Here is a 26,099-nt window from a genome sequence, read left to right on the forward strand (position 1 = left end):
TGCATATCCGATTAACAAACCCAATTTAATTAAATTTCTCTGGCTTAAGCACTATTCAGTTTCTCCTTCCACCCCAAGAAAGAAAATAAAACAAAACAAAAACAACAGCCACAAGAAGAATAAAACGCCTCCTCTCCATGTATCCGTTTAATAACGTCTGCCAAGTTTTACGATGTTCCTTAAGTCGTATAACATCAAATTAGGTGGCCATTCATCCCTCATTCCTTTAACACGTGTTTTTGCGTGCCTACTAGGTGTGAGAACTGAGGTACACACTGGGGAGAGTGGTAAATAAAAGAAATAACCTTACATAAATTGTGACTAGTTCTGGAAAGAATGAAACAGAGTAACAAGAAAGAGAATAATGTGCAGAGTAATTTAGAATGAGTGGTCAAGAAGTTCTCTCTGAGGAGCTTACATTTAAGTCACGATCTGAAGGAAAATTTCAGGCTGGTGGGGATACAGATGTGGAGGTCCTGAAGACCCAAAAAACTGAAAAATGAAAGACCCAAGGAAAAGTGTCTTGAGATGGGGCTAGAAAGGCAGGTAACGGATAAACATAAACAATAAAGTACTCATGTGAAAAAATAACCCTCTTTGTTCTCTTATTTTTCTAGGTTATAGCCGTCAGTTCCCATTTGTTTCAATCATATGATCTTGTATAATGAGAACGGATTTGAAGGCTAGCAAATAAAACCTCAAATTCATTCGGCAGGATGGTTTTGGAGAGAATTCCAGAGTCTTGCCTCAAATGTGCTGGTGAAAGCAGACCCAATACACTTCTCTGGGGCAGCCAGGGTTGTTGATTCCCATGACCAGTTAAAACCAAAGAGAAAATAAAAAACTTCAAGATAAAAATTAGTGCCTTTTACTTGTATACAACTTGATGGGCTTTCAAAGTCACACTCTGTAGGTATGTTCTCTTTCTACTTACAATCAGTGCCGTTTCTGATTAAGAAATGCTATTAAGATTTGATTCCAGTAGCCAGTGATAGTATAAGTATAAATGTTTGAGCTTAATTTTGATTTGAAAAGAACTGACACTTGTAGGCATTTTCCTTATAATTTGAGTAATTTTGTTACTCATGGATGATTCAAAAAATTAATATGCTTCTCTTTTAAATAAACATATATAATGAATAATTCAGAGATTAGGCTTTTTTAAATCCTAGAACAGCATAAATTTTAAAATGAAGCTTCTAAACTTTGTATCACAGTTTCCTCCTGAGACATTTAAATAATCACGATAGATCTGTATCTCAAAAGAGTAAGATTTTGATAATTAAGTAAAAATCTTCATAAAAAAATGAAAGTAACTATTTTCTAGATTTTAACATTGAAAAGTCCAAAATTAATTTGCCTTCTTCAGTGATTAAACAGTCACTCTTTGTATTATTACTACTGAGTTCTTTTTAGAGCAAAACAGAAACATTAACTCAACATCTTTAAAAACTCTACCAATTGGAAACTCCCCATTGTACATAAAAATGAGATGCTTGAGTATCTTAAAACTAACGTTAAGGGACTGACTAAATACTGATGACAAGAAATTACAGAGGGAAGATCTAAATAAGAACGTCAGAATTATATATACTTCTTTTACCCTACCAACTTCATCTGAAGAAAGAAAAATATTTCTTCAAACTCCATAACATACAATGGTACAGCAGACTTCCTGATGGTAATTTTCTAGGTCTTTCACTCTGAACTCAAGGAACTATTTCTTACACAGTTGTACATGGTAGGTGGTACTGTTCCAATAAAACAATGCTAACTACTACTTAATCAAACCAAGGGCTGAAGGAAACACAAATGTATTTCTAGCAGTTGAAGAGAAAGCAGAAAACACTGACATATCATTAATTAACTGGGAAAAAACAAAAAACATTGATATTATGCTGTATTCACAAGAAATTTTAGCACGAAACTCACTGACCAAGTTGTCTATAAAACCAAAATGAAAAGAAAAAAAGAACGATTTATTAAAAAAGTATAAGTCTTTTTCAAAGGTCTACTGTTACCTTTCCTAAATTTATAGAAAGTAGTTTTTTAATCGTAATTTTACTACTACCATATCATGAAATACTCTATATTCTTGCAATCTTGGAGAAAATTAATCATCTACAGGACCCTTCATTGGAAGCTTTTCTTCTCTACCAACTAAGCTATAAATACATGGAATACACCCAGAGCTGATGAGTTGTATAAACTATGTAACATTCTGCAACAGGACAGTCTACTTTTTACACAGCACTGGTTAACCTCATGAAACTATCAGCACCAATCATTTTTCAAGGATTTTTCTTTTCAGTTGGTAAGAATGCAACTGTTCTTACAAATTCTTCATGGTTGTATTTGCACAGTTGAAACATATCATGTAATTCTATAAAGAATCATCTGAAGAGCTTCACATGTCAGTTATTTTCCTACACCATACACCGTTCCAAAACCCAGCTTCGGTCAGGAAGATACAATACTCTGAAATCGTATCTGACAGAAATCCTTTGTGAGAATTCAAAAGTTGATTTTGGAACGATGTGTAATTAGTACTATCTCACAGTGAGGAAAATCTGCAGTGGAGCTGTGGGAAATTAGAAGTAAGCACCACAAAGAAAAATGAAAACCAGTTTACAAGAAGGACAGATTAAAAATAAGGAGGAATTTTTTAAGTCTTTAAACTAAACCAACTTTATTCTGAACTCTTACAACTTTTTTTTTTTTTTTTTTTAATTAAAAAGAGAAAAATAGTTTGATTCTAAGCTACCTTGGGACCCAGTACTTTTTTTTTTTTTAATATTCTTAAAAATAAAAATCTACCTAGTAGTTTCTGATGAACTGTCAACCACGTGCAGAGGACTGTTAGCATGTTAAAATACTTGGCAAACATTCTGCTTCCCTCCAAGCTTCAGTGGCCTGCAGTGAATTGGAAACCTCCTAAAATGACATCTAATGAAAATTCTTTACAGCAATCGGAGACTGTAGGACAGCAAATACTGCCCTGCAACCACCTTGTTTACTTGTCATCAATCTCGATCTTAAATATCAAGTACTCAAAATGCTAAAAGAATTCCAGTTAGTTAGCATTTCCAGTTATTTCTAGTCGACGTAAGTGACAATTTACAATAAACGTATACGAAGAAGAATTTAGTTAGCAGCTGGAACAAGACCACATTTATAACAGAGTATGTTTTAAGTAAATGAAGAGTAGTTACAGGATGGAAAGTTATTTAAAATACTAGACATCTGCACTGATCTTTAAATGTGACAATTACCTCAGGTAAACTAGAGGTAAACACTGTGTGCCTTCTGTGTCTTGTCTATAAGGCTTTACTTGCCAACTTTAATTCTGTAGGACATCCAGGTCAAGATGCACCAGGACCACCATATTGTACTGGGAGGTGCTCCTTAGGAAAGAGCAAAAGGATCAAGACAGATCTGCCTAGGACACCTCTTTATTGATGATTTCTGAAATCTGAAGAGCTTTTCAATCAAGCCCAAGGGCCTCCACCTCTGTTTCAGACAGAACTACAAAGACTTCAACATCCCTGCTCAAAACAACGTAGCATGGTTATCTGTGCCAAAAACGACCTCCCAAAAAACCATATTTCAGAGTGTCCCCAATCTAGCCACAATAACCCAGTGCCATTGAGTCTTAAAACTTATTACATATGAGGAATATTCCAAGAACAGATAAACTGAAAAAGGCAATAAAAGGAGGTTCCCAAATGAGACAGCGGCAATACCACGGAAACACCAGAGAAGGAAAATGAAACAGAAAAGACTATAAATCTTGAGGGCAAGCTTTGAGCTCCAGGGTCACAGAAAAACTATCTGGTAAATATTTTAGGGCAAGTATCAGTACCAAAATCTGCCCTGGAAAATAGGGCAAATATGACAGTTTCTTACACAGAGGAATTACAGCCAACCAAAATTGTAAAGTCGACATTACTGACATCCCACACTAGTTAACTTACAAAAACACACAGAACCACCCCCACCTAGTATACTGAGTCAAAACAAACTGCTGACAAATCCTAACTGCTATGTGAAGAGGCGCAACAATAATACCCAGTGCGAACACACATGCCCCTGTTTTCCTTTAAAGTCTGTTTCTAAGTCTACATGGTTAATATAAGAGAACAGCTATTCCTTTCTTTAAAAGCCCTGTCTCTAAATTCAAAGTATTTCAGATGTCTCTCAGAGCTGGTGTGCTTATGTCAAAAAAAAAAAAAAGGCAGTACATATATGGAAACAATACCTGATCCAACCCGCCAATCCTGCTTTTTAAAAAGAAACAAAAAGAGATGGCAGCTAACTAAACACTTAATTAAAAAAAAAAAAAAAAAAAAAAAAACTTACCTATAATTTGAAAAATAATTTTCTTTTTTTTGAACATCCTCGTCTGTATCAGGAAACTCCAACAACAAGGACAGAAAGTGATTCCTACAACAAAACTTTTTTTTTTTTTTTCAATCCAAGTATGTGTATTTATGCACCCCCTTAAGTGCTCTGGAACGAAATAATGACCATCTGCTGTACTTCAAGCTATAAAGAGGACAAACTACATGTGTCAATAATATGTGCCAAAAGAAACTGAACAATAAATGCTAAAAGCATAGATTTTTGGAGGATTCCCCAGTTGCTGAAAAGTTCTAGGTATTCAGGGTCATAAATACAACATAGCAGAGAAACAAAAACAGTTTTTCAAGAAATGTTAAAATAAGAATAAGAGGAAGTGAAAACACTCGTAAGAACTCAGATAGAGACTAATAAGTCAATAGGAAGGTCATGAAATACACTCATTAAGTACAGTTACTATCTTAAACACACTGTGTATACATACAGAATTAAGAGCTACTAAAATATACTCTATAATTAATAATGGTGTTATTATAATCATGGGGCACTTTTTTTCCTCCTAAAAACAATAGCTGTCATTGCTAAACATGAAGAAGCTTACATTCATAGTTCACCTGCAATCTCTAAAAGCCAGCTGTTGTATTTACGCACATAATGATAAGGTTCTAAAATACATAAACTATAACAGAATTGAAGAGAGAAATAAACAGAAATCTACAATAAGAGTTGGAGACTTTAATACACCACTGTCAATGATGGACAGAACTAGAAAGAAACTCAACGAAGATACAGAAGATCTAAATAACACAATCAACCAACTTGACCTCATACACATATTACAGAAGACACCACCAACAGCAGCACAGTACACATTCTTCTGCAATGCACAGGGATCATTCGCCACAACAGACCGTATTTTATGCCACAGAGCAAGCCTCAAATAAATTCAAAAACATCAAAATAATATAAAGCATATTCACTGACCATAATGGAATAAAACTAGGAATCAATAACAAAAAGAATGAAAAAAGTTAAATATATGCAAACTGAGTAACACCTTACTAAAAAATTACTGGGTAACAGAAGACATAAAAAATGAAATTAAAAATTATTACATTCAAATGACAATGGAAACAAAACATACCAAAACCTTTGGGACACAACAAAAGCAGGGCTCAGAGGAGAATTTATGGCAATAAATGCACACATCGAAAAAGAAGAAAGGACCAAAATCAATAACTTAAGTAGAAAAGGACAGCAAAAAAAACCCACAGTCACCAGAAGAAAGGAAATAATAAAGACCAGAGCAGAAACAAATGAAACAGAACACAGAAAACAATAGAAATAATCAACAAGACTAAAGTTTGTTCTTTGAGAGGATCAACTGACAAGCCGCTGACCAAACTGAGAGAAGAAAAAAAAATGACAAAATGTAAATAATCAAAGTAAGAAATGAGATGAGGGACATTACAAAAGAACCAACTAAGATAAAAAGGATCATAACAATACTATGAAAACTGTACTCCAACAAATCTGAAAACCTAGAAGGATAAGATTCTAGAAAAACGTTACCTACTTAAATTAACACAAATAGAGGCAGAAAATTTGAACAGACCCATTAAAAAAAGAAGAAACTGAAAATGTCATTAAAAAAAAAAAAAAACCCAACAAAAGAAAAACCCTGGCCCAGATGGCTTCACTGGAGAATCCTGCCAAACATTCACAGAAGAGTTGACACCAATTCTACTCTCACTATTCCAGAACATAGAAAAGGAAAGGATACTCCCAAATTCATTCTATGAAGCCAGCATAACCCTGATACCAAAGCCAGGCAAAGACACCACTAAAAAAGAAAATTACAGACCAATATCCTTCATGAACATAAAAGCAAAAATTCTCAACAAAATTCTACACAAGAGAATTCAACAGCGTTATCACGAAAATAATACATCATGATCAAGCCGAATTCATACCAGGTATATGAAGATTGTTCAACATTAGAAAGTCAACCAATATAATCCACACCAGAAATAAAACAAAGGAAAAGAACCACATGATCATCTCAATCAATGCAGAAAAGGCATCTGATAAAATCCAACACCCTTTCCTGATAAAAACTCTCAGCAAAATAGGAATAGAAGGGAAATTCCCCAACATAGTTAGGGGTATATATGCAAAACCAACAGCCAACATTATTCTCAACAGAGAAGGATTTAGATAGCATTCTTCTTGAGAATGGGAATGAGACAGGATATCCTGTATCACACTCTTATTCAATATTGTATGGATGTCCTAGCCAGAGCAATAAGGAAAGAAAGGGAAGTAAAGCGTATATAAATCGGAAAGGAAGAAGTAAAACTATTCTTATTCACAGATGATATGATCCTATACATAGAAAATCCCAGAGACTCCACAATAGGGTTAATGGAACTAATAGAAGGATTCAGCAAAGTGGCAGGGTATGAGATCAACACACAAAAATCAGTTGAGTTCCTCTACACTAACAAGGACTCTGAAAAGGAAATCAAGAATTAAATACCATTTACAACAGTCCCCAAAGGGATAAAATACCTAGGAATAAACCTAACCAGGGACATAAAAGATTTATACAAGGAACACTATAAAACACTACTGCAAGAAACTAAAAGACATCTATGGAAATGGAAAAACATCCCATGCTCATGGATTGGAAGACTTAACATTGTGAAAATGTCAATACTAACAAAGGCAATCTATAGATATAAAACAATCCCAATCCAAATCCCGACAATAATCTTTAATGAAGTGGAAAAACTTATCTCCAACTTTATTTGGAAAGGAAGGAGGCCCTGAATAGCTAAAGCAATATTAAGAACAACAACAAAGTAGGAGATCTCACACTTTCCGATCTCAAAACTTACAATACAGCCACCGTAATCAAAACAGCCTGGTACTACTAGTTCAAGGACACACACATAGACCAATGGAGTAGAACTGAGAACCCAGAAGCAAATCCATCCATCTACAGCAGCTGATTTTCAACAAAGGGTCAAAGTCCATTCAATGGGGAAGAAACAGTCTCTTCAAAAAATGGTGCTGACAAAACTGAATAACCATATGCTGAAAAATGAATTAGGATCTTTACCTCACGCCATGCACAAAAACTTACTCGAAATGGATCAAAGACCTAACTGTTAAGCCTAAAACTTCAAAGTTCCTAGAAGACAGCATAAGGACAAAACTAGTGCACCTAATTTTCAGCATAAATAACCTATGAAACACAACTAAAAATGCACAAATAACAGAAGATAAATTAGATAACTGGGACCTCATAAAAATTAAATACCATGTTCATCAAAAGGCTTTATCAAGAGAGTAAAAAGAGAACCTACAGGCTGAAAAATCTTTGTCAACGACATCTGGTAAGGGTCTAATTTCTAAAACATGTAGAAAACTTCAACAACAAAGTGACAACCTAATCAAAAAATGGGCAAAGGACATGAACAGACACTTCACCAAAGAGGACATTCAGACAGCCAACAAATACATGAGCAGACGCTCATGATCATTAGCCACTAAAGAAATGCAAATCAAAACCACAATGAGATACCATCTCACCCATGCGAAAATGATCAAAAAAAAAAAAAAACAGAAAACAAAACAACAAATGCTGGTGAGGCTGTGGAGAGGCTGTAACTCTTATACACTGCTAGTAGGATTATAAAATGGTACAATGACTATGGAAAACGGTATGCAGTTTCCTCAAAAAAGCTAGAAATAGAAATACCTCATGATGCAGCAATCCTATTCCTAGGTATATATCCTAGAGATATAAGAGCTGTGACACAAATAGATGCATGCAGCATTATTCATAACAGCAAAAACATGGGAACAACCTAAGTGCCCATCAACACATAAACGGATAAACAAAATGTGGTACATACATACAATGGAATACTGCTATTGTTGTTAGGTGCTGTTGAGCAACCCTATGTACAAAAGAATGAAACACTGCCCGTCCTGTAACACTCTCACAATCGTTGTCATGCTTGAGGCCATTGTTGCAGTCACTGTGCAACTATAAAGAATACTAAGGAGTCCACAAAACATCTTACAACATGGATGAATCTGGAGGACATTATGCTGAGTGAAGCAAGTCATTCACAAAAAGATAAATACTGTACGGTCCCACTTTTATAAAAAGTCAAGATAGATTACACACAGAAAGCAAAGCTCTTTTACAGGTACCAGGGATGGGAGGGAGAAGGAGGGGGAATCCCCTTCTAGGTAGGAGACACTTGTGACTTTTGGTGATAGAAAAGGCAATCCTAAACATGAGTGAAGTCAGCACAACCTGACCAAGGTAAATAAAGACACTAAGAAGTACCTGAGAAAAATGGACAGTTTCAGAAAATGCTATATAACATACAGCATTTTGCAACAACAGTAAAACAACCAAAAAATATGTGTGTAATTATGCAGGTAGATATGGATGTATATGTGTATAGGAGGGCATATGGAAGTAAATGCGTATGCATGTCCAGGTGTATCTGTAGGCACATGTATACACGTGTCTGCACTATATGCACGTACATAACAAACCACATACAGGGCACAGGTATGGAGGCTTCCTATCCAAGTAACATATGCAAATAACTAGTAGGATTCGTTTACTGGTTTAAAAGGCTTGGGACCACAGTCTTGTGGGACAATGTGATCGACTGGTATAACAATCCACAAAGATAATGTTCTACATCCTAGTTTGGCAAGTAGCATTTCAGGTATTAAAAGCTTGTGAGTAGTCATCTAAGATAGAACAATTAGTCTCTACTCAAATGGAGCGAAAGAGAATGAAGGATATCAAAGGCTCACAGAAGAAACCAGTGCTCAGGACTAACAGCCCACACCCACCACAGCTTCTTCTAACCTGAGACCAGAAGAACTAGACGATGCCCAACTATCACTACTAACCATTCTGACCAGGACACAATAGAAGGTCCCAGACAGAGTGGAAGAAAAATACGGAACAAAATTCAAATTCCTAAAAAAGGAATCCACATGATCTACTGGACTAACAGAGGCTAGAGGAATCCCGAAGACTATCACCCTAAGATACGCTTTGAACTTGGAATTGAAACTACTTCTACAGGTCACCTTTCAGCCAACCAACAAACTGGCTTATACAATAAACAATATCACTCATGAGTGATGTGCTCCCTTAAACAGAAACCTATATGAGGCCAAACGGTCAACATTTACCTAAAAGCCAAGATGAAAAGGCAAGGAGGGGAAGGGAAGTTAGATGAACAGAAACAGAAAAAAGAGAATGGAAATAATTAGAATGCTGACACAGTGTAAAAGCTGTAACCATTGACATGAAACAATCTGCATAAAAACTGTTAAAGGAGAATCTAATTTGCTTTGTAAAACACAATATTAAAAAAAAAAGGCTAGTTGTTGGACCCTCTTCAAGAGATGCTGTCCAATGTAACATTTCCCTGCCCGTTTGTAGGCCCCACCAGCACATAAGTCTTGCAGTACTTCAACATATATATTATTCTTAGTTTTGCAAGTGTGAAGCACTGTCCCGCATATTGTGGGAGATTCAAAGGAGAAATGATTTTTGTCTTTAAAAAACTTACAATGGGGCTTTGAAGGTGACATGTCTTATCACCATTTAAAACTACAGCACTGTTTGATAACATATAGCTAAGTGCCACATACTGGATAATACATTAAATGTCACATGGAAGGTCTGATAAATGTTACAGCCAAGGGAAGAAAAAGACAGTTTGGCTAGAGTGATCAAAAACGCTGAGCTAAGGGTTGGGAGTGAGGTATTATCGGCTTTGGCTGCACCTGTAAGAATAAACAAGATCTGGAGAAAAAAGAAGAAATAGGAAAGTGAAAGAAAAAGGCAGGATTAAAGACTGGCATGCAAAGATAAATTCAATCCATTTTTTTCCAACAAAACTTTCTCAGACCTTAGTGAAATTTATCCTTCTTGGGGATACTTTAAAGCTACTCACAACTGATCCCTAGAGTGGTGATAAAAGAAGATAGGTAAAGTAAAGAGAGTTCTGAACAGAGTCCAGGGTTCTAGTCCCATCCATGACACCTCGATGGTCCTCAATAACGCTACATGTAAAATCAGATGGTTTTGACTCTTGTGGATTCTAACAGCAGGCAGGTTGTCAAAAATAACGAAGACACTTAATAAAAATATAGATGCTGAGATGCCACTTGGTAAACTCAGTCAATACTGCATAAAACCTGGGGAACTCTTCTAATATCCATTCCAGAGAATTAGAATGCATCTGGTCCATGGCCAGCGTAGGAGACCTACTAGACTAAATGATTGTCAAAGGCCTCAGTGAGAGGCTTTCTGTTAAAAACAAAATGATGAAAAGGCCTAAATTTATTGCATTTTAAAAGTATCTGAATACTGACACAAGATAGGAAATGAGAGTAGAGCAAGACTTTTTTGTTTTGTTTTGCCCTCATTAAGACCACAATGGTCAGTAATTTATAAAGCATCAATGGCAGAAACAGTGCAGAAAAGAAAACAGCAAAAAAAAGAAAGAAAGAAAATGTTTACATTTTAAAATGCTGGAAGTTTCTAACACTGCTGAGGAAGAGATTATATCCAAATAGTGCAGGGGTCGGCAAACTTTTTCTAAAAGGGCCAGATAGTAAATATTTTTAGCTTTGCAGGCCATTTGGTCTCTGTGGCAACTACTCAACTTTACCATAGTACCCACAGACAATAAATAAATGAATGGGCATGGCTGTGTGCCACTGAAAATCTACTTAGAGAAAGAATTGTCAGGTTGGATTTGGCCCGCAGGCTATATGGTTCACCAAGTCCTGGTGTACTGGACAAAAGCACTGTGGTCAATCACCAACCTCATACTTCAGTTGCTTTTTAAACATAAATTTTGCACACACAATTTGGGGAGAACAAAGATTAGAATTATACTGAAAAAAACATCTCACAAAAAATTTGGTAAGAATAATTTATTCTCTCCTAGGACCTGAATCAGTACAAACCTATTTAATCAGATAAATGAGGTCCGACTGGCACTATGGAAATACACAGTCAAATTAATTTTTTCCTGAAATTTCTGGAAAAGAACGGATCTGACATATTCGAATGTTGTTACAACCCTAGAAAATCAATATACTCTAGTGAAAAACTCTGGGAAAAACTGAAGTGTTTGAAGCATCTGTAAAATGAGCTAACTTTATTTTCATTAATACATTTTAGAAAAAAAATTTAAGTTACCGTTCCTATTTCCTTAATGGAAAAAATAACTACTTTGCCAATGTAGACAAATTAAAAGCTAAAAAAAGTCACTGGCAACATTTCAGGCAGACACACACACAAACATATATACATGGAAAAGTATGATTAAACGTGAAACTTTAAAGAAATACTCCTTCTGAATTTAATAAATACAAGCCATCTAATTAAAAAAAGTGACACTGACTGACAGGAAGTGTTGATATACAGTATTAGCACTCCGTTAATGAAGATGGGGAAACACCTCATTTTCACAACCATAAACTGTTCTAATTGTTCAAATGAGTGCTCCTGAAACAAAGTTCAAAAAGAGTTTAAAGTTCTGACAATGGTGCCCTTCAGAGGCCAACCGCTGCCGGTTCAGACATGCCAAGTGTGAAGGAAAAGGAGACATCACTCAGAAATACCACTCACAACTCTGGCCAAGTCATGTAACCACCAATCATTTCAGCTCCTCCTGGTGGAAAACTGAATTGAAACATACTCATCAGTGTAGACACTGATAACAAAGATAACCAACAATATCCTCATCTGACAATCAGTATGTAACTGTTTTATGCTGGCTTCTGTTTAAAGATACCGTGTTTAATATATATTGTTAATTAACACTGAACTCACTGCTAAGAGCATTAGAACTCATGCCTAAACTAAGCTTATCAAACGTGTGCATTTTTACCACGGCCTTCTTGTGCTTGGGAAAAAGTACTTCAGCACTACATTTGGGGGCTGTTTTAAACAGTGAACTCATCAACAAAAAGTACAAAAATGCAAAAAGCATGGCACTAAATGACCTGCAAAAAAGACACCTGTTTACAGCGTGGATGCTGAAACAAGAAGGTAGAGCGCCGCCTTGTCTGACCTCAGCTGGGAGTGTGCACATCAGGCAACTCAAGTTTCTCACTGCTCTGCATACGTCTGCAAATGACCACAAGAGTGCCACAAGAATGGACTTGGGGGTGCAAACAAATGTTAGCAAGGACGCAAATTTGCAAATATGGAATCTACAAATAATGAGGATCAACTGTATCTCCGTGTGCGTGTGCTTGAATGTGCATATTTCTAATACATGCATAATAGATATTTCCAAAATATATCAAATATTTCATGAAAATAATTTATTCAGATAGATAGGTAGACAGACTGATTAGAATGGCAAAACTCAAGATTTTGGTCTTATTAACAATCTAAAGTAGTGCTATCATATCCTTACTCTTAAGCTGGATCCCAAACTAAGAACTTAAGACACAAATATGATTTCTAGGAAAGAACACATATTTTGGGGGTAAAATTCCCTGGTGGTCTCTTACATTTCTGCCTGTCTTGTAATCAGAGATACTGACTGCCTCTGTTTCTGACTATCATTTCAAGAATGTTTGTATACCAATCAGCCTTGGATAACAGAGACAGTAAATCCCTCTGGGACAAATAGGAGGTTTGTTTACTGTTCAGTATAATAATGTCTCTTCCAGGACAAACAATCAGACAGGTTTAGTGCTCATTATAAAAGATTTAGGTTTCTTAAGCCAGGGGTTCTTCTCCTGTAATGAAACTTACTCCATGTGCACACGTGACCTGGCCTTCGTATCACCTTGTAGGAACTGGGGGTTGAAGACCCAGCACAAATAATGCAACTCTCTGTCCAATGCTATTGCCATGACTAATAAACTCTCCTTTTTCTCTGAACAGATTTTCTTGTGTCTTCTGCTAGCTAACTTCCGGATGCAGACTAACTTCAGACTCTTCAGTTGTTGACAATATATTCTTAAAGAAATACCCCTAAGGCAAGTTACACCAGAAAATGTGTTTAAGTAGACTGTGGATGTCTTAGTATCTCTTTTGACATATCCTGTAGAGACTCAACACCCCTTCTCAACCCTCATTCTCTCTTGCCTTCCTCTAATATGAAGGCTGACATGTGAAATCTTCAATACACCAGCATCTTTGTAACTCGGGGCGACGAGTGTCCCACTAAGACTCAAGAGAAATGTGGAGGGAACAGGTTGGGTGGAGAGGTTCTGGGGCACTTTGCTGGTCTTTGATGAAAAGAGGACAGACGCATCCAGTGCTTTCTTTCACGGTCTTGACTTCCAGCCTTAAAAGCATGAGGCTGCAGAAGGAATTCCACAACACGCTGTGACCGAGAATGAGGACAAAAGCCAATATGCTACAGAAGATTCCAAAGCTACAAAGAGTTTGGGTCTCTAGCAGCACTGCTGAAAAATACATATCCCTTTCTATGTAAACTGTTACTTGGATATTGCTACTTTTAGACAAACGCATCCCTCCTTGATATAACATATACACTCAGTTCACGTTAATAAACACCTTCAAACTTTTATTGTCAAAAAATTAGATTAACTCCACCAACCTAAGACCAGAACTAGATAGTGCCTGGCTACCTCCAAAGACTGCCCGGACAGGGTTCACAACAGACTGTCCCGGATGAAGGAGAGAAAGGGTGGAGCAAAACTTAAATTCACGTAGAAACACCAGACTTAATGGTCTGACAGAGACTGGAGGAACCACCAAAAATATGGCCCCCAGATGTTCTGTTAACCCACAACTGAAACCATTCCCAAAGCCCGCTCTTGGGAAAAAATTAGACAGGACTATAATACAAAAAATAATAGACATGAGGGGTGTGCTTCATAATATTTCAATCAGATACACAACATCAAATAGGCAGCTCTTGTCCATAGGCAGAATGAGCAGAAAAGGCGGCGGGGCGGGGGGGGGGGGGCGCTGTCTTCACATTCTGGGGATTGCAACTAATGTCACAAAACAGTATGTGTAAAAATTTTTGTATGAGAAAAAAACTAGATTAATACTTTAAATCAAGGGTTGGCAAACTATGATCCATGGGCCAAATTTAGTCTATCACGTATTTTCATAAATAAAATTTTACTCAAACATAGCCACACCCACTCCTTTACATAATTTCTTTAACTGATTTTCCACTACAAAGGCAGAGCTGAGTAGCTGCAAGAGGCCATATGGCAAAGTCTAAAACATTTACTATCTGGCTCCGTACAGTTTGCCAACCCCTCACTTAAATACTCAAAATGCCACTTTTAGAAAAAATCATGTGGTCTTGTTTAAACTGAAATCTTTGAGTTGATTCCCTAAAACTTGATTTGAAACCACACTTACAATACTTTAAATTGTGCTGTAGTTATCTAGTGCTGCTGTAACAGCAGTATCACAAGTGGGTGGCCTTAACAAACAGAAATTTATCTTCTCACAGTTTAGGAGGCCAGAAGTTCAAATTCAGGGGTGCTGGCTCTAGAGGAAGGCTTTCTCTCTCTGTTGACTCCGGATGAAGGTCCTCGACTCTTGAGCTTCAGCTCCTGGGCAATCTTCATGTGGCTTGGCTTCTCTCTTCCCCCATCTCTCCTTCTCTCCCTTGCATGTTTAATCTACTTTATATTTCCAAAGAGATTGACTGAAGACACGCCCTACACTAATCCTACCTCATTAGCATAACAAAGACAACCCATTCTCAAATGGCATTATAATCACAGGCATAAAACCCAGAAACCAAACCTGCTGCCTTGGAGTGGATTCCAACCCATAGCAAATCACAGGTATACCCAAAAAACCCAGTGCCGTCGAGTCGATAGAGGTTAGGAATTACAACACATATTCTTGAGGGGCCTAATGCATTCCACACAAATTGTAATATTAAAGACACAAAGTAAATGTGAAATACAGCCTTCTCTATGCTACCAGTGTGAAAAAACCTCCCTCCTCTTTGTAAACAGATTTAATGATTATGACGTAATTTACAATTAACTATTTTAATTAATCCTCCAGTGTTTATCACAAAATAAGAGAACAAAACAAGGATCCTTAATCCAGGAATAATCTGGTCTACACAGCTTTTAATTAAATATAAATATTTATATTATTGATAAATTTTAACGGATGATGGCATATCCATTACAATCAGTAATATCTGTTATGCTCTAAGATTCATAAAACCACTTATGATAATACATATATGAAAATTACATTATCGATTTCAAATTCACCATGTTTTTCAATATATTCAATATAAAAAATAATCAACAAATAAATTCACAAAGCTTTTATTATAAACCTGAAATAAAACTATAAAAATTATTTATGCTACAAACCCCTCTAAAAAAATAATTTCAAGTCATTTTGTTTAGCACTACCATCTGTTGAGCAGTTTTTCACATTTTTTTTTTTGGCGCTTTTTTATTGTACTTTAGATGAAGGTTTACATAACAAACTAGCATGTCATTAAACAATCAGTACACATATTGTTTTGTCATTTTGGTTGCCAACCCCACAATATGTCTACACGACCCTTCTCGACCTTGGGTTCCCCATTACCAGCTTTCCTGTCCCCTCCGGCCTTCTCATCCTTGCCCCTGGGCTGGTGTGCCCACTTAGTTTCATTTTGTTTTATGGGCCTGTCTAGTCTTTGGCTGAAGGGTGAACCTCAGGAGGTTATGCAGGGGCCATACTCTCGGGGTTTCTCCAGTCTCAAGACAGCACATTTTTGAAGGAAACTCCCTTAGGGCCTCCCCTGTGGTAACATACCGTCATGGAAGGAACCAGAGACGATGTGAACCATTTAAAGAACTTCTCAACTTTTAAGTTAGACATAGATGCAGTGACCTCACTCAAATAAAGGCCCAGTTCCACCAAATTCTGACCTCTGTTGCATTAGCAAAGGAACGAATTACAGTACTCTCCCAAAATGATGCCTGCGACCCAGCCCTTAAATTGCAGGTCACTTGACCAAAGGCAGGTCCTCAATGACAGATCCTGTTGACTGCGAGACTCCAAAATGGTACCCAGAGCCTGGGCCTACCTGTTGAGTGGGAGAAGGGAGAACAGGAGCCTGTCCAACCAAGTAGGCCACACCACAATGTCACAATACCCTAAGTATTTCAGATGGTAAAATCTTTTTTTCTTTTTTAATCTACAGATTTTGTCTTTATTATGTGTCAATATTATCTTGTCTAACCTTTCTTTATTGCTTTTTTTTTAATTGTGCTTTAAGTGAAAGTTTATAATTCAAGTCAGTTTCTCATACAAAAACATACAATCATTGCTATGTGACCCTAGTTGCTCTCCCTCCCTGTAACGTGACAGCACATCCTGACTTTCCATGTCCGTTCAACGGGCTCCTGTCCACTTTGCCTTCTCATCCCACCTCCAGGCAGGAGCTGCCCATTTAGTCTCACGTTATCTACCTGAGCCAAGAAGCACACTCTTCACCAGTATCATTTTATGTCTTATAGTTCAGTCTAATCTTTGTCTGAAGAGCTGGCTTCAGGATAGTTTTAGTTCTGGGCTAACAGAGAGTCTGGGAGCCACGTCTTCTGGGGTCCCCCTCTAGTCTCAGTCAGACCATTAAGTCTGGGCTTTTTATTAGAATTTGAGTCCACCAGGGACTCTCTGTTGTGTTTCCTATCAGGGCAGTCATTGGTGGTAGCTGGGCACCATCTAGTTCTTCCAGTCTCAGGCTGATGGAGTCTGTGGTTTATGTGACCCCTTTTGTCTCTTGGGCTAACATTTTCCTTGTGTCTCTGGTGTTTCTCATTCTCCTTTGCTCCAGGTAGGTTGGGACCAATTGATGCATCTTAGATGGCCACTTGCTAGCTTTTAAGACCCCAGACACCACTCATCAAAGTGGGATGCAAAACATTTTCTTAATAAACTTTGTTATGCCTACTGACCTAGATGTCCCCTGAAACCATGGTCCCCAGACCCTGCCCCTGCTACTCTGTCCCTTGAAGTGTCTGGTTGTGTTCAGGAAACTTAGCTTTTGGTTTAGTTCAGTTGTGCTGAATTCCCCTGTATTGAGTGTCGTCCTTCCCTTCACCTAAAATAATTCTTGGCTGGTATCTAGTTAGTGAATACACCCTCCTTCCCTCCCCACCCTCATAACCATCAAAGAATGTTTTCTTCTGTGTTAAAGCCTTGAGTTCTTATAATAGCAGTCTCATACAATACTTGTCCTTTGGCAACTGACTAATTTCACTCAGCTTAATGCATTCCAGATTCATCCAAGTTATGAGATGTTTCTCGGATTGATCACTGTTTATCATTATGTGGTATTCCATTGTGTGAATCTAACAATTTGTTTATCCATTCATCTGTTGATAGGCACCTAGATTGTTTCCATCTTTTTGCTATTGTGAAGAATGCTGCAATGAACATGGGTATGAATATATCTATTTATGTGACAGCTCTTATTTCTCTAGGATACATTCCAAGGGAGTGGGACTGCTAGGTTATACAGGAGTTCTATTTCTAGCTTTTTAAGGAAGTGTCAAATCGATTTCCAAAGTGGTTATACTATTTTACATTTCCACCAGCAGTGTATAAGTGTTCCAGTCTCTCCACAACATCACCAACATTTATTATTTTGTGTTTTTTGTATTAATGGCTAGCCTTGTTGGGGTGAGATGCAATCTCATTGTAGTTTTGATTTGCATTTCTCTAATAGCTAATGATTGTGAGCACTTCCTCACGTATTTGTTTGCCGCCTGAGTTTTTCACATTTTTATAACATATAGACTAATGAGTTTTGACTTTCTCCCCTTAGTATAAATTCTACGCTGCCTATTTCATTATACATTTGTGATTAAATATGAAAGTGCTATACTATAATCACATGATCAGATGTTCAAATTAACATATTTCAATAATCAGTCTAAATTTACTTACAGTTTAATCTGTTCCTTAGTGGTTCTACATGAACAAGATACACAGCTTCATTTTCTCCTCATTATTTTAATGTATAAATGAGTACTATTTTAATGGTCTCATATGTGTACCCTGCTATAAAAACTAGCATGTGTATAAGTAAATGGTGGAAACCCTGGTGGCGTAGTGATTAAGTGCTACGGCTGCTAACCAAAGGGTTGGCAGTTCAAATCCACCAGGCACTCCTTGGAAACTCTATGGGGCAGTTCTACTTTGTCCTACAGGGTCGCTATGAGTCAGAATGGACTTGAAGGCACTGGGTTTTTTTATAAGTAAATGGTGTATAAATGCATACTCAAACAATAAGACATACTCTAACAATAATTAGTTCAAAAAGAGGAAAGATTACTATTAAAAATGGATTCAGCAAACTGAAATACTTTCTTTCAAAACAGGCACACGAGTACTATTTTACACCCTACCCAATTAGTGCTGAGTGCTAATCTGTTTGGATTCCTGGAAACCCCACTTCTTTGTTAAACCATGGAAAAATAAGACTCTTCTTGGGCTACATTTCCAAGCATTCCTCAGGATTATCGCTGCAATGTTTCTGTTCTATAAACAGGCTTTAATTTAGTTTTGTACGAAATTTCCAAAGGAGCTTTCTTTAACTAAATAACAAATGTGCCACCTGAAAGACATCTTTCATCAACCTTCTTTGTGGGTACTGTTATCATGAAACTAAAAACAGTCCTCCTTTCTTGAATGTTTCTGGATTTCAATTATCAAATTTGAATGTCACCAGATATTTACTGAAAGGAAAACAACTTTAATAAGCTGCCTTAAGACAGAAAAACATAATGAGTATTTAGCCATAAAGTCAAGTTCACTTCAGTCTTGTGAGTTTTCTTACTCTCTTGTAACCCAATAGTTATCATCCTCAGGAACTTATAAATATTTAATAAACTCTAATCTGCAGGAAAAAAAAATTCCCCTTTTAAAAATCAGAATACCCTGTGTGCATAATATATAATCTGACTTGGAAGAAGTTAAAGTAAGTCACAATAAAAATTTAATAACTAAGAAACCATGAGTCAGGGGCTGAACAGTATTAACATGGGGCTGAAAATAAGTAAATAAGAAATAGATCAGATGTAAACTTTATTTAAAATATCAAAAATGATCAAATTAATTTTAAATTATATCTGGATAATTTTGTTTTGTTTATTTTGAAAAACGTACTCCATAGAAGAAATTGCTGGAAAAACCCTTTTCACTTAAAACTCAAAGAGAAATTCCTTCACATCTAGTTAGCAGAACAGCAGGGACGGACTTAGCCCAAGGCACAGGGCCATGAAGTCCTTCACAGGCAAAGCCGCTGCAAGCTCTCACCTGCCCACTCCAACAGACTCCCTTTGTTTAACTTTAAAAACATTTGTCTACATAACTTTCTTGTGGCCTCCACTTACATGGTGCATTAAAGAAATAAGCCCTTCATTTCCAAACTCAAGGCCTTCAGATGCCTGAAATATGAATGAAAGCATTCTCAAGACTAAATAAACTCTTTATTCATTAATGATAAATCAACTTCAGGAAAATATTCAGTTTTCTAAAGGAAATTCTATTTCCTACCTCGTAGACACACACTTCTACACTAAAGGATTGACTACTATTTGTCCTCTGAATCCAAGTTATGTATTAATTATTACATTAAAATCTCAAAAATGAATCTTCTAATTCCTTTAGTCTTCCACTAAAAAGGGAAAAAAAAAAAAGAATGCAGACAAATATAGGAGAAAAAAAAGCAATGGGATAAGTTTATATTAAAATATTTGTATAAATACTTGTATTTAAAGTATATCAGTAACCTATGTAATTTAGCATTCATTCTCCTTGCAACTTATTCCTTGTCCTCATGAAGTACAAAATAACTGCAGTTATCACAATTAGTAAACAAATAAAAACAAATGAAAAGGCTAGTTTTTTAAATGTAACATTATTTGTAAGAAAATAAATAAATCATTATCTCCCATATAACATCAAACAATAGGTTTTTCATGAACTAAATGTAAGACATTCAATACAGTACAAATTAAAATGAGACAGATGCAGCAACAATAACATTTAGTCTGAAAGAAACACCCACAACTTGTTTTATGAGGCAAAATGCTGTAAATATCCAGAAAACAATTTAAAGTCAGAAGAACATGGATTGGAGTCAGGAAACCAACCAAGGTTACAATGAACACCTGGAGCAGATATGGCATGAGACCATGAACTTTCTGGGCTCCGCATTCCTGTACTCAAACTGCACTCTTTCCTCATTTTCTTCACACAACATACAGAGTTTCTCATGAGAAAATGTAGTACTCAATGTGGCACTATAAACAAGGTCATAAATCTGTGATGTCCAGGAGTAATTAAAACTATTAAAGAAAGCCCCAGATGTACATACAGCTAATCACTTTAAATAGTGCACTGAAAACCCATGAGGAATTTCAATACTACTTTGATGATCATATATGTATATTTAATCAGCATGTATTTCTGCTTATACAAATTTAAGCATTTAAATCAATATCACATTATTCTTTTCCCAGTGCAATGATGTCACACAGCAGTAAGAGGAAAGCGAGCAGGTTTGTTTGTAGCTTTGTGTTTCGCTGTTGTTAGTGATGGTGGTGCTATTATTGTAGGTACTGTTGTATGTAATTCAACTTTTAACTTAACAAAGTATCTTTCCTCAGTTCCAAACTGCTCTTCCTACACTATCTCATAAATTACAACACAGGCATACAGAGTAGTGATGTCTGATACTATACAGAGAAACACACTATTAATACAGCAGATTTTCTCTGTTTGGCCAAATGGTCGATGGAGAAAAAGACTTTTGCCTGATGCTCCTGAAGAATTTTAAATAAAAGTGAGCATCTTCTAGGACTAATTTTGCTACATTGACATACTTTATATTTCAATCAGTATGAATATTATTGTACAAACCATGCAAAAATGTTCACCCACCCCCTGTAGCCATTCTGTCCACAGAAGCTGATTTGCTTTCTCCAGCACTGGGGCATGAAGAACAGCTCAGGGGCTCTGAGGATGATATTAATAACAGGACAGCATCTTTGTGTTACTGTCTGGCATAAATTTCTTAAAAGCCTTTATTTTCTTCACAGGTAGTTTACCCAACACAGAGTTATTCCTTCTACCTGAGGTGACTTTGGCTTTGTTTCAGTTGTTGTAAACCAGAATACAGGAGGGAGAAATGGGCTCGAGCACTCCGGTTCACTGAAGCAGTTCTAAACAGGAAAACCTGATAAGCCATTATCTCTGGTGGTTCTCCAAAATACAGTGTCCAATGCCAGGCCTTGCACAGCAGACGATTAATACATACTTTTTACATGGAAGAGTAAATTTTACTATTAAAATGGACAACTGATGAGGTTGCCAGTCAAATCACAAAAGAAATGAGCCTTCTGTCAATTTTTCATTTGTCAGCTGTAACGACCCTCACACTCATTTTGACCTTTACCGCTAAAACATTAAGCAGTACGATACGGTTTCTTTCTCTGTGCTTGAAAATATAGATAAAATCCCCCTTCTGTACACAATACTCACTTTCACCCCCCTCCCAACACACACACAAGCAAACTTTATGTGTGCCAGAATTCAATGGATTACTCTTCCCGGAAATCCCAGTTCAATGGTTTAGACACTCAGCTAGAGAAGCAACAACTCAGCGTGAGTTAGAACTGCTTGTGGAAAAAAACTAGGGAAAGCTGATGCAAGAGAAGGAGTCGACAATAAAAGTCCTGTGTGACATGCAGCCTGCTCCTGTCTGTCTTCTATTGGAAATCATTACATTGTCCATTCTGAAAATCCCACTGTTGAGCAAGAGGCTTCCACTGTATCTTAATATCTATTCAATAGTAAATACGTTTACCTAATTATAATTTCAATTCAACTTTTACAAAGGATTTGAATAGCTAGCATACATACTGAGTGCCATCTATTATGCTCCTCTACGTGAAACTGCTTTAAAGATTCAGACCACTCATTCTTCAGGCATCAATTAAAACAAGTACTTAAAATTGCCATGATTTTTTTTTCCATTTACCCATATGTTTAAAGCAGAACCATTTATTCTTTAAATGCACTTCTTCAGAAAATTTTATTATTCTGTTTAGTTTTGACAAAACATAGATGTAAGGACATTAACATTTTAATTCATGTACTTATCCAGCAGAATTTTCTTCACTGAATGTGGAATAGCTTGTTGCAATGCAAGTCTAGTCAATGAACAACAAATCACCATTTTTACTATTACTAACCTCTGTTTTTGTCTCAATGATACTAATGTCCCCAGTAAGCTCTTTACAGAATCAAAGAGAGAGAGTTCAGAGGACTTATAATATTCTCCGAAATCAGAATGTCATATATGTTAGATAAGATCATTCTACTAAACAGAATATTCTGTTGTCTAAACCACATGAGAATATTATAAAAAGTTTCCTTTATGCTCTATACAACAAAATGTCCCGAGCTGCACGTGCAATGGCTCACCGTAGTCTCAGTTTGCAAATGGGGTCCTAAGATAACCTCGCAGTAACTGTGCACAAATCAATTCTATCAGAAGAAACACAAATCAACAGTCTATCTTCACTCAACACACTTTCATGATAAAAACACCCAACAGGCTGGGAACAGAAGGGAAAATCCTCAGTATGATAAAGGGGATATATAAAAAACTGACAACTTGACAGCATACTCAATGGAGAAAGGCTGAGGAAGAATACAAGGATGTCTGTTCTCACCACAGCTATTCAATATTGTACTGGAAATTCTAGTCAGAACAACTCGGCAAGAAGAAGATAGAAAAGGTAACCAAAGGAAAAAATTTCATTTATAATCATATCTAAAAAGAATAAAATATCTAGAAGTAAATTTATCCAAAAAGGTGAAAGACTTGTACACTGAAAACTGTAAACGATTACTGAAAGAAATTAAAGAAGACCTAAATAAATAGAAGAATATTCCATGCCATGTACTGGAAGAACTAATATTGTTAAGAGGTCAACGCTACCCAAAACAATATACGGATTCAACACAATCCTCATCTAAATTCCAACAGCCGTCTTCGTAGATAAAGGCAAATCCTCAAATTTACATGGAACTACAAGGGGCTTGATTAGCCAAGGTAATCATGAAAAAGAAGAATAAAGTGGGAAAGCTCACACTTCCCAATTCCAAAATATATTATAAAGCTACAGTAATCAAAACTGTCTGTTACTGGTATAATGACAGATACATACACCAATGAAAAAGAATTGACAGTCCAGAAATAAACTCATATAACTATGGTTGATCACATTTTCCAAAGGGTGCTAAGTCCATTCACTGCGGCAAAGAATAGTGTCTTTAATAAATGATGTTGGGACAACTGAATTTCTATACACAAAGGAATAAAACTGGACCCACACCTTACATCATATATGAAAATTAAGTCAAAATGGATCAAGGACCTAAATGTAAGAACTAAAACCATAAAGCTCTCAGAAGAAAACATAGGGGTCATGGTTCAGGATTTAGTTTTTGACAATGTTTTCTTAGACATGGGGCAGTTCTACTCTGTCCTACACGGTTGTCACTACGAGTCAGAATCGACTCAACAGCAACAAGGTGTTTTTTTCTTAGACATACACCAAAAGCAAAAGTAACATAGGACAAAATAGATATACCGGATTTCATCAAAACTAAAAACTATTGTGCATCAACAAACCACAGAGTAGGAGAAAATCTGGGGGAACCACACACTGAGCTAGTGTTTAATACCCAAACTACATAAAGAACTCCTACAACATAACAACGAAAAGACAAACAACCCAGTTAAACAATTGGCAAAGAACCTGAATAGACATTTCAACTAAGAAAATATACAAATGAAATAAGCACGTGAAAAAATGCTCGTCATTGGTCATTAGGGAAATGCAAACCAAAACCACAATGAAGCACCACCTCACCCCCACTAGGATGGCTACAATCAGAGAAAATGGACAACAACAAACACCGGTGATGTGGAAACAGTGAACCGCTCCTCTACTGCGGGTGGGCTGTAAAATGGACAACAAACACTGGTGATGTGGAAACAGGGAACCGCTCCTCCACTGCGGGTGGGCTGTAAAACGGTGCAGCTCCTGCGCAAAACACTTCGGTAATCCTTCAAAATGTTAAACACAGAATTACCCTAAAAACATTACCGTCTGACCCGCCACTCCACTCACAGGCATACACCCAGAAGAGCTGAGAGCAGCAATACGAACATTTGTACACCAATACTCACTTCAGTACTATCCACAACCGCCAACATGTAAACCACCTGAATATCCAGAAAGCGAGGAATGTAACAAGCAAAATGTGGTACCTACACAAAATGTTGTTGTTGCTGCTGTTGTTGTTAGGTGCCATGGAGTTGGTTCCGACTCACAGCAATCCTATGGACAACAGAACAAAACACTGCCCAGTCCTACACCATCCTCACAAAAGTTACCATGTTTGAGCCCATTGTTGCAGCCACTGTGTCAATCCATCTCTTTGAAGGGCTTCCTCTTTTTTGCTGACCCTCTACTTTACCAAACATAATGTCCTTCTCCAGGGATTGGTCCCCCTGATAACATACCCAAGGTACGTGAGACAAAGCAGTGGCATCACTAGGAGGATGCGGGGGGTGTGCATCGCACCCCCTGACACTTTCAAGAGGGGGTGACACCAAAATGACCCCAGGGTCTGTGACAGCAGAAGGAGGGCCAGCAATGCCAGAGGAGGGATCGATAAGGCAGTGGTGTCACTAGAGTTGGTACCATCTGCAACCCACTGCAGTAATCATCACACACCCTCCATCACCTGCAGTCACTGGGGTTGGTGTCACCCACTGCAGTAATCATCACACACCCTCCATCACCTGCAGTCACTGGGGTTGGTGTCACCCACTGCAGTAATCATCACACACCCTCCATCACCTGCAGTCACTAGGGTTGGTGTCACCCACTGCAGTAATCATCACACACCCTCAATCACCTGCAGTCACTGGGGTTGGTGTCACCCACTGCAGTAATCATCACACACCCTCCATCACCTGCAGTCACTAGGGTTGGTGTCACCCACTGCAGTAATCATCACACACCCTCAATCACCTGCAGTCACTGGGGTTGGTGTCACCCACTGCAGTAATCATCACACACCCTCCATCACCTGCAGTCACTGGGGTTGGTGTCACCCACTGCAGTAATCATCACACACCCTCCATCACCTGCAGTCACTAGGGTTGGTGTCACCCACTGCAGTAATCATCACAAACCCTCCATCACCTGCAGTCACTAGGGTTGGTGTCACCCACTGCAGTAATCATCACACACCCTCAATCACCTGCAGTCACTAGGGTTGGTGTCACCCACTGCAGTAATCATCACACACCCTCAATCACCTGCAGTCACTAGGGTTGGTGTCACCCACTGCAGTAATCATCACACACCCTCAATCACCTGCAGTCACTGGGGTTGGTGTCACCCACTGCAGTAATCATCACACACCCTCCATCACCTGCAGTCACTGGGGTTGGTGTCACCCACTGCAGTAATCATCACACACCCTCAATCACCTGCAGTCACTGGGGTTGGTGTCACCCACTGCAGTAATCATCACACACCCTCAATCACCTGCAGTCACTGGGGTTGGTGTCACCCACTGCAGTAATCATCACACACCCTCCATC

General features: G+C 37.5%; 1 protein-coding gene across 50 annotated transcripts in view; it reads right to left on the reverse strand.

Moving 5' to 3' along the window:
• Nucleotides 1–26,099, reverse strand: part of LOC126061591 (uncharacterized) — a 68,040-nt gene that overhangs the window by 19,289 nt on the left and 22,652 nt on the right. For 12 of the 50 annotated variants that reach the window (XM_049858205.1, XM_049858204.1, XM_049858199.1 and 9 more), the window contains one exon: nucleotides 1–25,811. This exon is cut by the window's left edge and continues 19,289 nt beyond it. The gene's annotated coding sequence lies outside the window, so the exon portion shown is untranslated. Of the gene's footprint in view, nucleotides 26,096–26,099 lie in introns of those variants that run through there. The other 38 variants (XM_049858195.1, XM_049858194.1, XM_049858193.1 and 35 more) reach the window with 34 other exon arrangements.

This window comes from Elephas maximus, chromosome 18 (genome assembly GCF_024166365.1).
Source record: "Elephas maximus indicus isolate mEleMax1 chromosome 18, mEleMax1 primary haplotype, whole genome shotgun sequence".
Taxonomy (NCBI): Eukaryota; Metazoa; Chordata; class Mammalia; order Proboscidea; family Elephantidae; genus Elephas; species Elephas maximus.